The following is a 12,985-nucleotide window of genomic DNA, read 5'->3' on the forward strand; positions in this document are numbered from 1 at the left end:
TACCAGTATTAATTCTGTATTACAAGGTTACTGAATGAGTAGTTAAAGGTTAATTAAAAATTAACCAGTTAGGAATAGAGTTGTAATTCCTTTATTAATTAAGTTCCCCTGGAAGCGTTTCTCAATTATCACACGTGTGTGTGTTGTATTACCGTGAAGTGATTAGAATATTGTGTAAACTAGACACCTAGTGATTAACTAATTAAGTGATTAGTTCTGGGTTGTTATTATTAATTGTTGTTGTTAATTAACTACTGCGGCAAGTACATTTGTCAGCGTAGTATTAATACAGATTCCAAAGAGTATTGTGTTTTGTTGTGTTTTCTAGTGAACTAAACGTGCTATATTATATACTTTATATAAGTTCTTATCTCTGATATACCTAGAGCCGAGCCACTCGGGTATTAGACTGCCCGATGCAGAGAGATCTAAAAGATATACAGTTAGAAGAGATATTTGAATAATCGTGTTTTATTCAGTTACGGGTATTATAGGATCCCCGTGACACTACTATTAAACTTACAGATTAAATATATTTTCTTGTTTAGAATATTAGTGTCTGTATATTCAATGTGTTTCTGGTCGTCTTAATATTTGTAAGAAGCCCAAACTGGATTTTGACTTCAAATAATTTCGTACGTATGAATTTTTTTTTTATATTTTAGGAAATAAAATGAAATTTATAAGAAACACGTTTACTATACAGCCACTAATATTTTTATGAAAAAATATATATTTGATATGTAATCACAATCGTTAAAAAGTCTGTTAGTCAATAACATCCTTAAAATCACAGCAAACTCAGGAATGTCCCTTTAATAATAAAAAATCGGAGAAAAAAGCGCAAGAATAGCATTATATGGATACGGGAATTTTCTTTCAATATATTTTCTAGGATAGCATAACCCGACCCCAATAAAAACTTCGTTTACCACAATACAGACCTCCCTGCGCAATTTTATGCATATGTGCCTGGTATTTTTCTAGTGCTCAACTTGGGAGTAATAATTTTTGTTTGTTTTTATTAATGAAATGAAGTTTTCTACTGAGATGTATGCAGCCGTTGGGACTGATTCGATGCAAATGCGTTTCTGCTTTAGGTTAGATTTTCTAGTCATTTTGCTCTGATTTTAGTCTACTCGTTCAGCGACTCGTATGACGCCAGTTCTGCAGAACGCCACGGTTGTTCGCGTTTTCTCTTTACCTATCCAGCATGTCCTGTCAACACTGGAAAATTGACTGCCCCACTCTAAGACGAAATATGAAGCTAGGTCAGCTGCTGCTACTCCTTTAAAGACTTCACTTCGTTTTGTATTGATACCATGTTGTACTCTGGAACTGGGCCCGTCCGCATTATGCAATAGCGTTGCAATAGAAAACAGTCGTAGATTGTCTACGACCGGCTTTGTTTTACACGTAGTAAACTTAAGTTCACGATGTTTATTGAAATAGGCTCTTGATGCCCCGTTCCACGAAGCGATCTTAGCACTTAAATAACTATCATGTACATTTAAAGTGATCTTAGCGTTAAGATCGCTTTGTGCAAATGGTCCCAGGACGCTACGTTACGATATAGGTCAGCGACCTTAGAATTCTGCTGTCCGAAGCTTATACCGTTGACACACCAAACTCTAAACCGGGTCAACCCGGATTGATTCGGATTGGATACGGGTCGTGAAACATCAAATACGGGTTCCAAACCGGGTCAACCCGGTTTGGTTTCAATTCACATATGTATGTGGATTGAGCAACACGCTTACGGGTCAGTTCGGGATTTCGGTGTGTCAACGGTACATTGGCGAATACGCATCAGTTCGGGTTGGTTTAGATCACATGGTGCGAGTCATGTGACATCCCGTTTGCAAAATGGCGGCATCAAACACCATAAACTTGAATATCTCTAATGAAAACGAATTTGTGTCGGTGCCCAATTCATCAAGTAAACGTCATTTGCAGCGAGTCAGACAATATAGAAAGAAGGTTAGTGCCCGACGTCGGAGGTTTGTTATATTGCTTATCATAAAACTGCTTACGGCACGTTTGGTTTGGACGCTGCCACGTCTCTCGTACTGGAAGAGGTCTTCTATGATTACGATAAGTAATTGGCCGGAGGAAATGTTTTCCTCGAATTTAAGAATGTGTAGGGAAACGTTTTTTTCGCTTTGTGAAGAACTCGCACCATTCATTTCAAAAAAAGACACGAACTATCGGAAAGCTGTCCCTATAGATGTCAGACTGGCCATAACCATTTGGCGTTTAGCAACAAACGTTGAGTACCGCACCTTAAGTCATTTGTTTGGTGTTGGAGTGTCAACAGCTGGACAAATTGTTAGAGAGTGTTGCCTCATGATTCAAAAATATTTGATGCCAAAATATGTGCGTATTACAAAGGATCAAGGTTTTTTGGACATATTGAATGGTTTGAAAAAGTGTGGGGATTTCCGCAATGTGCGGGAGCTATAGATGAGACTCATATTCCTATAATCGCACCTAAAGAAGACCATTGTGACTACTACAATAGAAAAGGTTGGCATTCTATTATCCTCCAGGCTGTCGTGGACCATAGATACGTGTTTATTGATGTAAACATTGGGTGGCCCGGATCAGTGCATGATGCAAGAGTCCTTGGAAATTCAAATCTATATTCACAATGTGAGAAAGTGACATGTTTCAGTCAGCCTAAAACACCTATAGGCGGAGTTGACATGTCCCCTTTTCTTATAGGGGATGCTGCTTACCCTCTCTTATCCTGGCTCATGAAACCATTCTGACAAACCATGGAAACACATGACGATATTAAACATTTTAACTACAGACTAAGTCGGGCCAGAATGGTAGTTGAAAACGCATTTGGACGACTAAAAGGACGGTTCAGACTACTAAGTAAACAGTGTGACTGTGATTTGACAACCGTGGTTACTATGGTTTCAGCTGCTGTCACACTACATAACATATGCGAGATGAGGAAGGATACATTCGAAGAAGATTGGATGAATAATGAAAACAGCATGACAGAGACTGAAGTTGGGACTGTTAATGACCTGACCGATGCCAAAGACATCCGTAATGCACTTGTCCGTCACTTGAAAGAAAATCTTCTATGAACTATGTTCGTGTATTACTATGAAGTAACTGAGCGTTATAGACCTGTTGTAGATCTTAATAGCAAAATGCACATATTTGGTGCTTAACATTTATGTAACTGGAGAATTATTGTACGTTTAATAAATGATTGCAAACAGAAATTTTTGTTCGTAAAAATTTATTTATCTGTGAATTTTCAAAAATGATACATTGTAGCTATATCTGAATCAGTAGCACAGTAACATAAAAAAAAAGGAAATGTAATTTTTGTATGAACTGTCTGTTGGTGAGATATTAACATCTCGGTAAATGTAGACATGAATGGTGAAATTAATAACTAAGTGAAATGTCAGAACAAAACGTTTATTGAAAAGAGTTGTCATTGTTCTCAATGGCCGATCGCAGAGCACCACCAAGATCTGACATTCCATTTCCATTACACTGCATACTGTAATGATTTTGCTGGTTTTGTCCGAAGTGTGCAGCCTGTGAATGGCTTGAAGATACTGATTATGATGGCTGTTCCCCGAGTGTAGTAGGCACATATAAATAACCATGGTTATTGGGATAGCTGACCAGTGAAGATTTGTTGTAAGTGTTGCTTACTTCATTTTCTCTACTCATTTTCAGCATGAACTCCATCCGTTTGAGCTCGAAATCTTGCCTCGCCTGCATTTGACGCATTTCAAAATCCAGCCGCATCTTTTCTCTTCTTTCTTCAGCTTCAATCTCCATTTTCATACGTGTTTCCTCAAGCTGTAAGAACATTGCATCACTTTTTGATTGTGATTCTGCCATAAAAGTGATAGCGTCAGCGATTGATTTCTGTTTACCAACTCTCGCCTTACGTTTTACAGAGGGCCTCTTTGGAGTTGCATCAGTAGTATCATTATTTGGTGGAGTATCGGCAACATCAACAGCACTAACATCTGATGGTACATCTGTCTTCTGTATTTGATGTGGTGCTGTCGCAGCATCCTTCCGCTGCATATTATGAAAATTTGTGTCACTGTCTTCATCCGATACGTTAATACTGGTTTCTTGTATTTCAGATACAATCTGAGTATCATTACTGTCATCTGAATCATCGATGTTCATACTACTGTCAACTACATGTTTTGGTCTAGTAGTTGGCTTTGTCCCAAGAATGGCGTCTAACTTTTTCAAATCTACAAGTGATTCGCTTCCTACCAGACCTGTGGGAAATAAAGAAAAAGGAAAAAACCCTTATTACTTGATTTAAAACAAAAACATGTTCAGTACATTGTCAACAAAACTGTATATTTGTGACTAAGTATATTGATAAGTAACAATTTGGCAATGTCAGGGATGGGGCCCTAATCATAACTGTACACACATTTATAAACATGTATATAGACATATATGAAATATATACCAAGGCACACACACACACACACACACACACACACACACACACACACACATACACACACACACAAACAGAGGGAGAGAGTGTGTGGCAGAGGAAGAGGTCGGTGGATTGGTGTAAACAAAGAAATCAGTCTCGAAAAGTACTTGAATGAACTCAAGAGAAACTATCATATTATCAGCATTACATTTATCAAGGATTGATTCCACTTGGTAATCCCATTGGGCTATTTCTCGTTCCAGCCAGTGCTCCACGACTGGTTTAACAAAGGCCGTGGGATGGTGCATATAAAAGATCCGTTGCTGCTTTTCGAAAGGAGTAGCCTATGTGGCAGTGGCTTTCCTCTCATTATATGTGTGGTCCTTAACCATATGAATGACACCAATATAACCAAATGAAACACTTCTTGTTTCCTTCTTTCAAAATTTTGACATGTGGTTTAAGGAGCCATTCACAGTTATCAACAGTATTGCAAGTGTACAAAAAGTACACTTTAACGACACCCCCCCCCCCCCCACCCACCCACATACACACAGACACAACTGTACAAAATAAAAAGTTGATCCTTTACAAAGAATGCATTATATTGAAAACCATAAGGCACATTAAAAAAATTATAATCATAATGAACTACTGTCTACCTCTTGATCATTTGGTGGGATGGGGGGAGGTCACTTATTGGAGTAGTATTGTTTGCAATACCTGCGGTTTGGATAACTACTTGTTTCAGGTTTGAAAGGAGGCATAAATCGACATGTGTTTGTATTATTTAAAACATACATCGGCCATTTACCACCCCCACCCCTCCCCAACCGTATGTCGCTAAGTATCGTTATCCGGTCTAAATCTGGGACCGGTCTATTTTTGTACGGCTTGTTTACAAAGAATCTGTGCATATAAAAAGGTAAGTTTTGAAAGATTTGTTTGTTGATTTTAATACTAAGATAACCAAAGTAAAATATTATTCTGTTACAGTGATTGTGCGATTACAATTGCGCGTGCTGAGAAACGTTTTCCCGTTAGTAGACCGGATATCGATAACTCCAGGATGGTTTGGCACCTTACAGAAACAAAATTTATGTTATTTTGGCTAAGCTTTCCGTTAGTAGCTTGATCTGAAATAATTTCTTTGGCTAAAGAAAACACTTCCGTGTTTACATTATGATAGTATTTCTAAAAACAATGAATCGGGCCAGGTCTACCCCCAAAAGCAGTCTCTTTACATTTTCTTGTTGTTTTTACGAATCTACATAAGCGTAAACCTATTATTGTTGTTGTTGTTGATTATTGCTAATTAAAATAATTAATAAAAAACCTAGTGTCGATCGAAAAGGGGGGAACGTACGATACCGTGGGACCATACTTATATATTACCTGTTATTGTTATCCTTCACTCGCTTGTATTCAGACTTCAAAGATTTTATTTTATTGCGGCACTGTTCAAAGCTTCTGCTGTAGCCATTGGTTTCCATCTCACTAGATATCCGTACATATATCTTCTTATTTCTAACTAAACCATCCAACTGGCCTTGAATACTGTCGTCGGACCATATTTTGATCAAGCATAGTACTTCTTCATACGTCCATGGTCGGGATGTTTCCTCCATTTTTGTATTTGATGCGAAAAGGAACTTTCCAATGTCCCACAATCCTTAGCAGTGTATGACGTGATTTGTTGGAATGCCGCACAACGCTAGCTCTAGGAACCGTATTCGGTGTGTCTGGATCCAAACCGGGTTGACCCGTATTGGTCGCCGGTGTGTCAACGGTATAGGCAATTCGGGTCAACACAGATCAATCCGGATTGATACGCATTGGACAGAACCGTATTTGGTGTGTCAACGGTATTAGCTGAATGTGGATGCTATCGGGTTCCTTTTTGTAGTGTGTGTGTATTAGTGATTAATATGTGGATTTGTTTTAATCAAGGAACTCGAAAACGATCGATATAAAGATATTTGTCGTCAAATATAGGATTGTTGTGGTATTAAAGCGGGAATCTTTGACTACTCTTTGGTGGGCAGCGATTGCGAAAAAATTACACAGCTTGGTCTCCGACTGTAATGAGAGCGTACAACCTTCCAAATGTCCGTCTAGCTCTCTTACAGTCAGAGTACTCGGGCTACAGAATTACATACCAGTTGTCTTGCCATGCTATTTTTTTACACGAGTTTATAGTACGCAAGATTTATAGTACTCGATTATAATATTCCGGATGATATTCTCGCGCCCTGTAAACTCGTGCAATAAATAACATGGCAAAACAACTGGTATGTGGTTCTGTCTATGTATTACATATTAATTACCATAGTTTGACACCCAATAGCCGATGTATTTTTCGGTGGTGCGTGCGTTAAATGTTTGGCCAAAAGGAACACGACACAAGCCCACTTCATCCTTTCCGCATCGCATGTAGGATTGGCTTTCGTTTGAGGAACTCTAACCAACTTAGCATAGTATAGTATGTCATGACTACGCCCACTGAAAAAAGGAGAACAAACGAGCACTACATAACATTACAATTGTAGACATACCAGTAGGTGTTATTTTTCAGACAAAACGCCAATATACATTCAATACGAATGGCTATTTATTCATATTTAATGATCCTGTTAGATAATCTGGCGAGAGTGATAGCCGTATTCCCTGGACAAGGATATGTTCATTGTTTCTTTTTTTAAATAAAAAAGAATAAGGCTTATTTATTCTCTTTTATTGACGTTGTAGACACGTTTTCTACGGGGTCGAGTTACCAAAAGCATTTAAAAAAAAAAATTATTAGGCATTTAGAAATTATGTAGGCGTGTCCCTTTCAAATACAGAAGAATATGGATAGTTTAGCAAATATTCAACATTAAATTCGTATCTCTGCACAAGGCAAGAGTTTAACATGTCATGATGATTTTGCCTGTAGGTGGGATGCCAGTACCTAGGATAGTGTGCAGACAGAAATTCAACGGACAAAATGCCAATGGTCAATATATCAAAGGGCAGAATGTCTACCATTAATATGGTATGGTATCTGTGTCAAAATGACAACCTGTGTGTATTGTGTGTGTGTGAGAGAGAGTGAGAGAGAGAGAGAGAGATATGAAGAAAATCAAGTTCCTTGCTCGTTACATCATTTGGAATAATTATTGATGTTCCATTGTTGGTTGTAAGACTCATTAGCTAGCCTATCATTGATACAAAATTTGTTACTAACATTACCAACATTTAAAAATAAAATTCCATCACCCATGTTCTCTTATTGAGAAAATCATATACACGTTTAGTGCTGTCATATATGTATGCAAGCAGTGTTTGATTGGCCAAATGAAAGTAGTCCGAAGGGACGTAGAAGTGTGGTTTTGTCTACGTCCGAATATTTTTACATACCCTATACATAGCTGGTATTCAAAACTTGTGGCACTATGTTTCAACCGTTTTTCAACTGAAATAGTGAAATGGACAGAAACAAACATGTATAACTTACCGTACTCACTAAATCCCAACATAAACCATTTCACCGCCATATTAAATTTGCTAAACAGAGGGAAGCAACTCGACCTGCACATTATTGACTTCATGTGCGTCCTGCACTAAAATTAAAGGTTTTATACAATAGTTTTTTTGCTCTTTTTTTTTCAAATTATGTATAATCTGAAAGTTGATATTTTGACTTTCAACTTGACATTTTTTCCTACATCCCTCCAACACCCCCAACATTAGTTTGACAATTCTGAAGCTTCAAAAGACCGACGTCTTTAGGTATATAGAGATTATTATAGAATTGGGTATCGGTCTGATTTTACGATTATTGTATTGCGCGAGGGTAATACGTGAATCCTGACACGAGTTTCGGAAAATCAGTACGATTCGCACGCGAGTGTAACGATTTCTTTATTATCCATCTTATTATTATTATTTTTTTTATGAATTGGCTCACAACGGTGACCGTGTCAAAAGGTTCCAAACGTAACCAGGAGACAACGAAACGACATCATTTTCCGAAATGACAAAGAGCTAAGACTGGGACCACATTGTTATGACATCGCTTACTACTACTGCTACTACTACTACTAATAATAATCTAAAGGTTACTCAAAGAGTAGTGCCCTAATCTCCCCTGTGGCCTGTCTATTAAAGGGACATCCCTGAGTTTGCTGCATTGTAAGATGTTTCCGCCCAATAAAATATTTCTACGATTAAACTTGTATACTAAATATATTTTCTTGTTTAGAATATCAGTGTCTGTATATTCAATGTGTTTCTGGTCGTCTTAATATTTGTAAGAAGCCCAAACTGGATTTTGTCTTCAAATAATTTCGTACGTACGAAAAAAAAACAATATTTTATGAAATAAGATGAAGTTTAACCTAGTACAAATATTAGAACGATGAGAAACACGTTTAATATACAGCCACTAATATTTTATGTAGAAAAATATACTTGATATGTAATTACAATCGTTAAAAAATCTCTGTTAGTCGATAATATCTTAAAAAGTGTAGCAAACTCAGGAATGTCCCTTTAAGCATTAAAATTATTACTCTGCATATAATGAAATAAACAATGTAATAACAAAACAACATAATTATCTTTCATTAAATGCATCGAAACTATAAGGTAAATACCCATGATGCATACATAATTAATACTTTTTTTTTAACATACAAAGAAATGTTATCATAAATAAATATAATTAACGTACAGACTCCTGAGTAAAGATTTTACTAAAAAAAATTTCAAGAGCCAGTGTTATTAATATTCCACAAGAGGAGTTAGGCGAGTATGGAGGGGATATTACACCAGATCAAAACTTTTGGTATAGTTGGGTGTATGCTAAGTTATGAACTTTTGCGAACATACTCTGTATACGGTGTTTTGTGTCAGTAGCCTGCTGACTAACATTACCATATATTGTATTGGCCCTCAAAGGCAAATTAATTTCAAAACCATGAATTTAAACGCTGGTCACTGCATGGTCACTGCATAGTCACTTGAGCACAATCAGTTGATGCACTGGAAGGCTATTTGATAGCAGTAATCGGAACAGAAACGATGTAATGGCAGGACACGCGTACGGTACACGTCAGTGTTTTAGATGTACTAATCAAAGACCCAGAACAACTCAACAGTGGTGTTTCCTGGAGTGCCCGATATTTTTTCGATAAATTGTATTTGGGTACGAGGCTTACAGAAACAATATGAAATGCCATTTTTTGTAAAGAAAAAAAGCATCTTCATTTGCCGGATTTAAGTCCTGTATTAAATGAATGGCAACTATTCTATATTCAGTTTGTTGCATTAAGTATTACAACACACTTATAGCAAAGTATAAATATATCTCAATAATTCAATGACGCCTGCAGTTTTATAATGATAGGTTGAAACATCAAAAAAGCATTTTGCCATATTGTAAGTTAAACAAACATACACATTATATGTTGACGAAAGCAATCTTACTTAACATAATAAATAAAAGGAACACCCCCCCCCCCCCCCCCCCGAAAAAAAAAAAAAAAAAGCCACACCCACACATACGAAAAAACAAACAAACAATAAAGAAAACAACAGCTGACCAATATATTACATTTTTAACTACTAAAACCAACTACCTCAATCATATTTATTCGTTAGACACTGGATTTTACAGTCATTGTGAAGTGGAGTAGGTGGGGGGTGGGGGTCGTGGATAAGATTTCCAACACCCTCAGGATCAGCACCAGAAATCTGGTATTGTTAAATAGCTATAAATTTACTATACAAAGTTTCCTGCCATTTTAAAAAAAAAATACTGTATTTAAGATTTTGAAAAGTTCGATTTAATATGTGAAACGGAACGAATACTTTATTTGGTAGTTTCTTTTAGTTATTTCGGTCTAATTTAGTTTACTATTATATAAAATTACGTATATTAATATCTTGCAGTTTATGGTACCTATTATGTCAGTCATGTACTACTGTGTAAGTATCGTAACGAAAAACACTTGTTAGGTACTGACTACATTTTATAAAAATGACATTATTTACTTAAAATGTATAGCTGTACGCAATGTTTCATGGTGCTATATCCAACACGCTATTCCTTTTTACATAGTTATATGGTCATTTAACTGCCAAACTCAGAATCCATTGCGAATCTGCGTTACGGTACTGACGTTGAATAAACATACCAATTCCACCTTTAGTAGCAAACTGACCAAAACTTTGTAATCACACAAGCGATTTTGCCTGCGGTGCTCGTAAAATTGTGGTAATGATAACGTTCAAATGATCACACAATAACTTTATTTAAAGGGACACGCCCTAGTTACGGCTAGTTGTTAACCATTACGGCGTTGTTTTTCGCTATTAAACCCATTTTTTCACAAATAAAATTGCACTTTACTTACATTTTATTATTTAGAATACACATTTCCATTCACCTGAAGTGCTTTTTGGTAATCCTGGTAATCCTGATGTTTGTAAAACCACGAAATGCATTTTTTGTATTTCTTAAAAAGCCGCGCGCACTCGAGAAAAAACCGTTAAGCAAGCGAGGTCCAGTCTATTTTTAGAGGGAATCTTCCTTTGTAAACGTCACAGACGTTGGTATACCACGTGACCGTTATCATTTTGGTTCGGTTTGTTTTCTCGTGCACGGTTCGCGCAATTAACATCCGATTTGTTGTCGTTTGCTTGTTGTTCATTTGTGAGATTTTTCTTCACAGTTCTAACGATATCTAGAGAGGGGATACAACCAGGACAGAACAGTTGGAACATGTCCAGGAGAGGTGAAAGGAACGCACCCCAAGTCTGTGCGCACTCTGTGAAATTTGTCGTGACGTAGGCATTGTTGTGGTTCGAGCGACATCTACCGGTGACATCAGAATACTAACTTTCAAAATTATTTCAAGCAATTGGGACATGGGGATTCCTATGGTATTTATCGATATAAAACCTGCTTTTTCACTCCATTTGATAAAAACGTGATCTAAGTGTGTTACAGGTTTGTAGATAACCAAATTATAATTTATTTTCGCTGGATGGAACTAGGGCGTGCGGGTTTAAATGAACATAAGTTATATTAATGGACATTCCTGAGTTTGCTGCAATGTTTAAAATGTTACCGACTAACAAAGACATTTTAACAATTGTAATTACATATCAAATATATTTTCAAATGATCACACAATAACTTTATTTAAATGAACATAAGTTATATTAAAGGGACATTCCTGAGTTTGCTGCAACTTTTAAGATTTTATTGACAAACAAAGCCTTTTTAACGATTGTAATTACATATCAAATATATTTTGCTGCATAAAATATTAGAGACTGTATATTAAACGTATTCCTGATCGTTCTAATATTTGTACTAGGTTAAATTTCATTTTATTTCCTAAAATATTGAATACAAAATCCAGTTTGGGCTTCTTACAAATATTAAGACGACCACAAACACATTGAATATACAGACACTGATATTCTAAACAAGAACATATATTTAATATGTAAGTTTAATCGTAGAAATATTTCATTAGTCGGAAACATCTTACAATGCAGCAAACTCAGGAATGTCCCTTTAATCATTGCAGCAAACTCAGGAATGTCCCTTTAATCATTGCAGCAAACTCAGGAATGTCCCTTTAATCATTGCAGCAAACTCAGGAATCTCCCTTTAATCATTGCAGCAAACTCAGGAATGTCCCTTTAATGTTCCCCGTTAACGTCGCGTTACGGTACTGATATAGTAACATTTGCCTTCAAAATACTTTTAGTAAATGAAATTTTTGTTTACATACTGTAATATGAAAAACCCAACTTTTTAATAATATCAAAAACGTATTTATTTGTTAATTATTCACTCCTATCGATGATAGCCCTGACAATATATACCTATACTGACGACCTGCTGATTTTGTTGACACGTGATAATATTAGCATAAAAAAGTTCATAAACAGCGAACTTTAGAATCAATATCTTGGGCAGAATAATAATTTAATATTGTAAGTTACTATTTAGTTATAAATCATGAGAATCTTGTTAGTATTATTGTAAAAATTAGCTCCTAAAGACTGGCGACATCAAGTTGGGACTTTTATCTGGTAATGACCCTATATTGATTAATAGATGTTTATAATTTGTCTTTCTATTGCCTCTGACTTCAGCACTCGAAGTTTCTGTTAGGGTTACCTCACCCTTAGCCCATATCAGTCTAGCCTCTACCATTGACCAGTCCAGCTTGGATGTCCCTAACAGAAGCCAAAGCTCATGTTGGCATAGCTCTCTGGGTCACTGAGACATACAAGCCCCCTCACCATGTCAAGGAATGGACTATGAAGGGGTAAAAAATGGAAATTAATACTACGCATTTTCTAAGCAACTAGCGAAATAAGACGAGCAGTTTTCTGTGAAATAATACAAACAAGGGTGGGTTTTTTTTGTAAATATATATAATGAAATATTTTGCGCATTCACTGAAACACATTGCTAATAGAAAGTACCACGGAATGACGCATTGCTCTTTTTAAGCACCGCCCATG

Source organism: Gigantopelta aegis, chromosome 4 (assembly GCF_016097555.1).
Source record: "Gigantopelta aegis isolate Gae_Host chromosome 4, Gae_host_genome, whole genome shotgun sequence".
Lineage (NCBI taxonomy): Eukaryota > Metazoa > Mollusca > Gastropoda > Neomphalida > Peltospiridae > Gigantopelta > Gigantopelta aegis.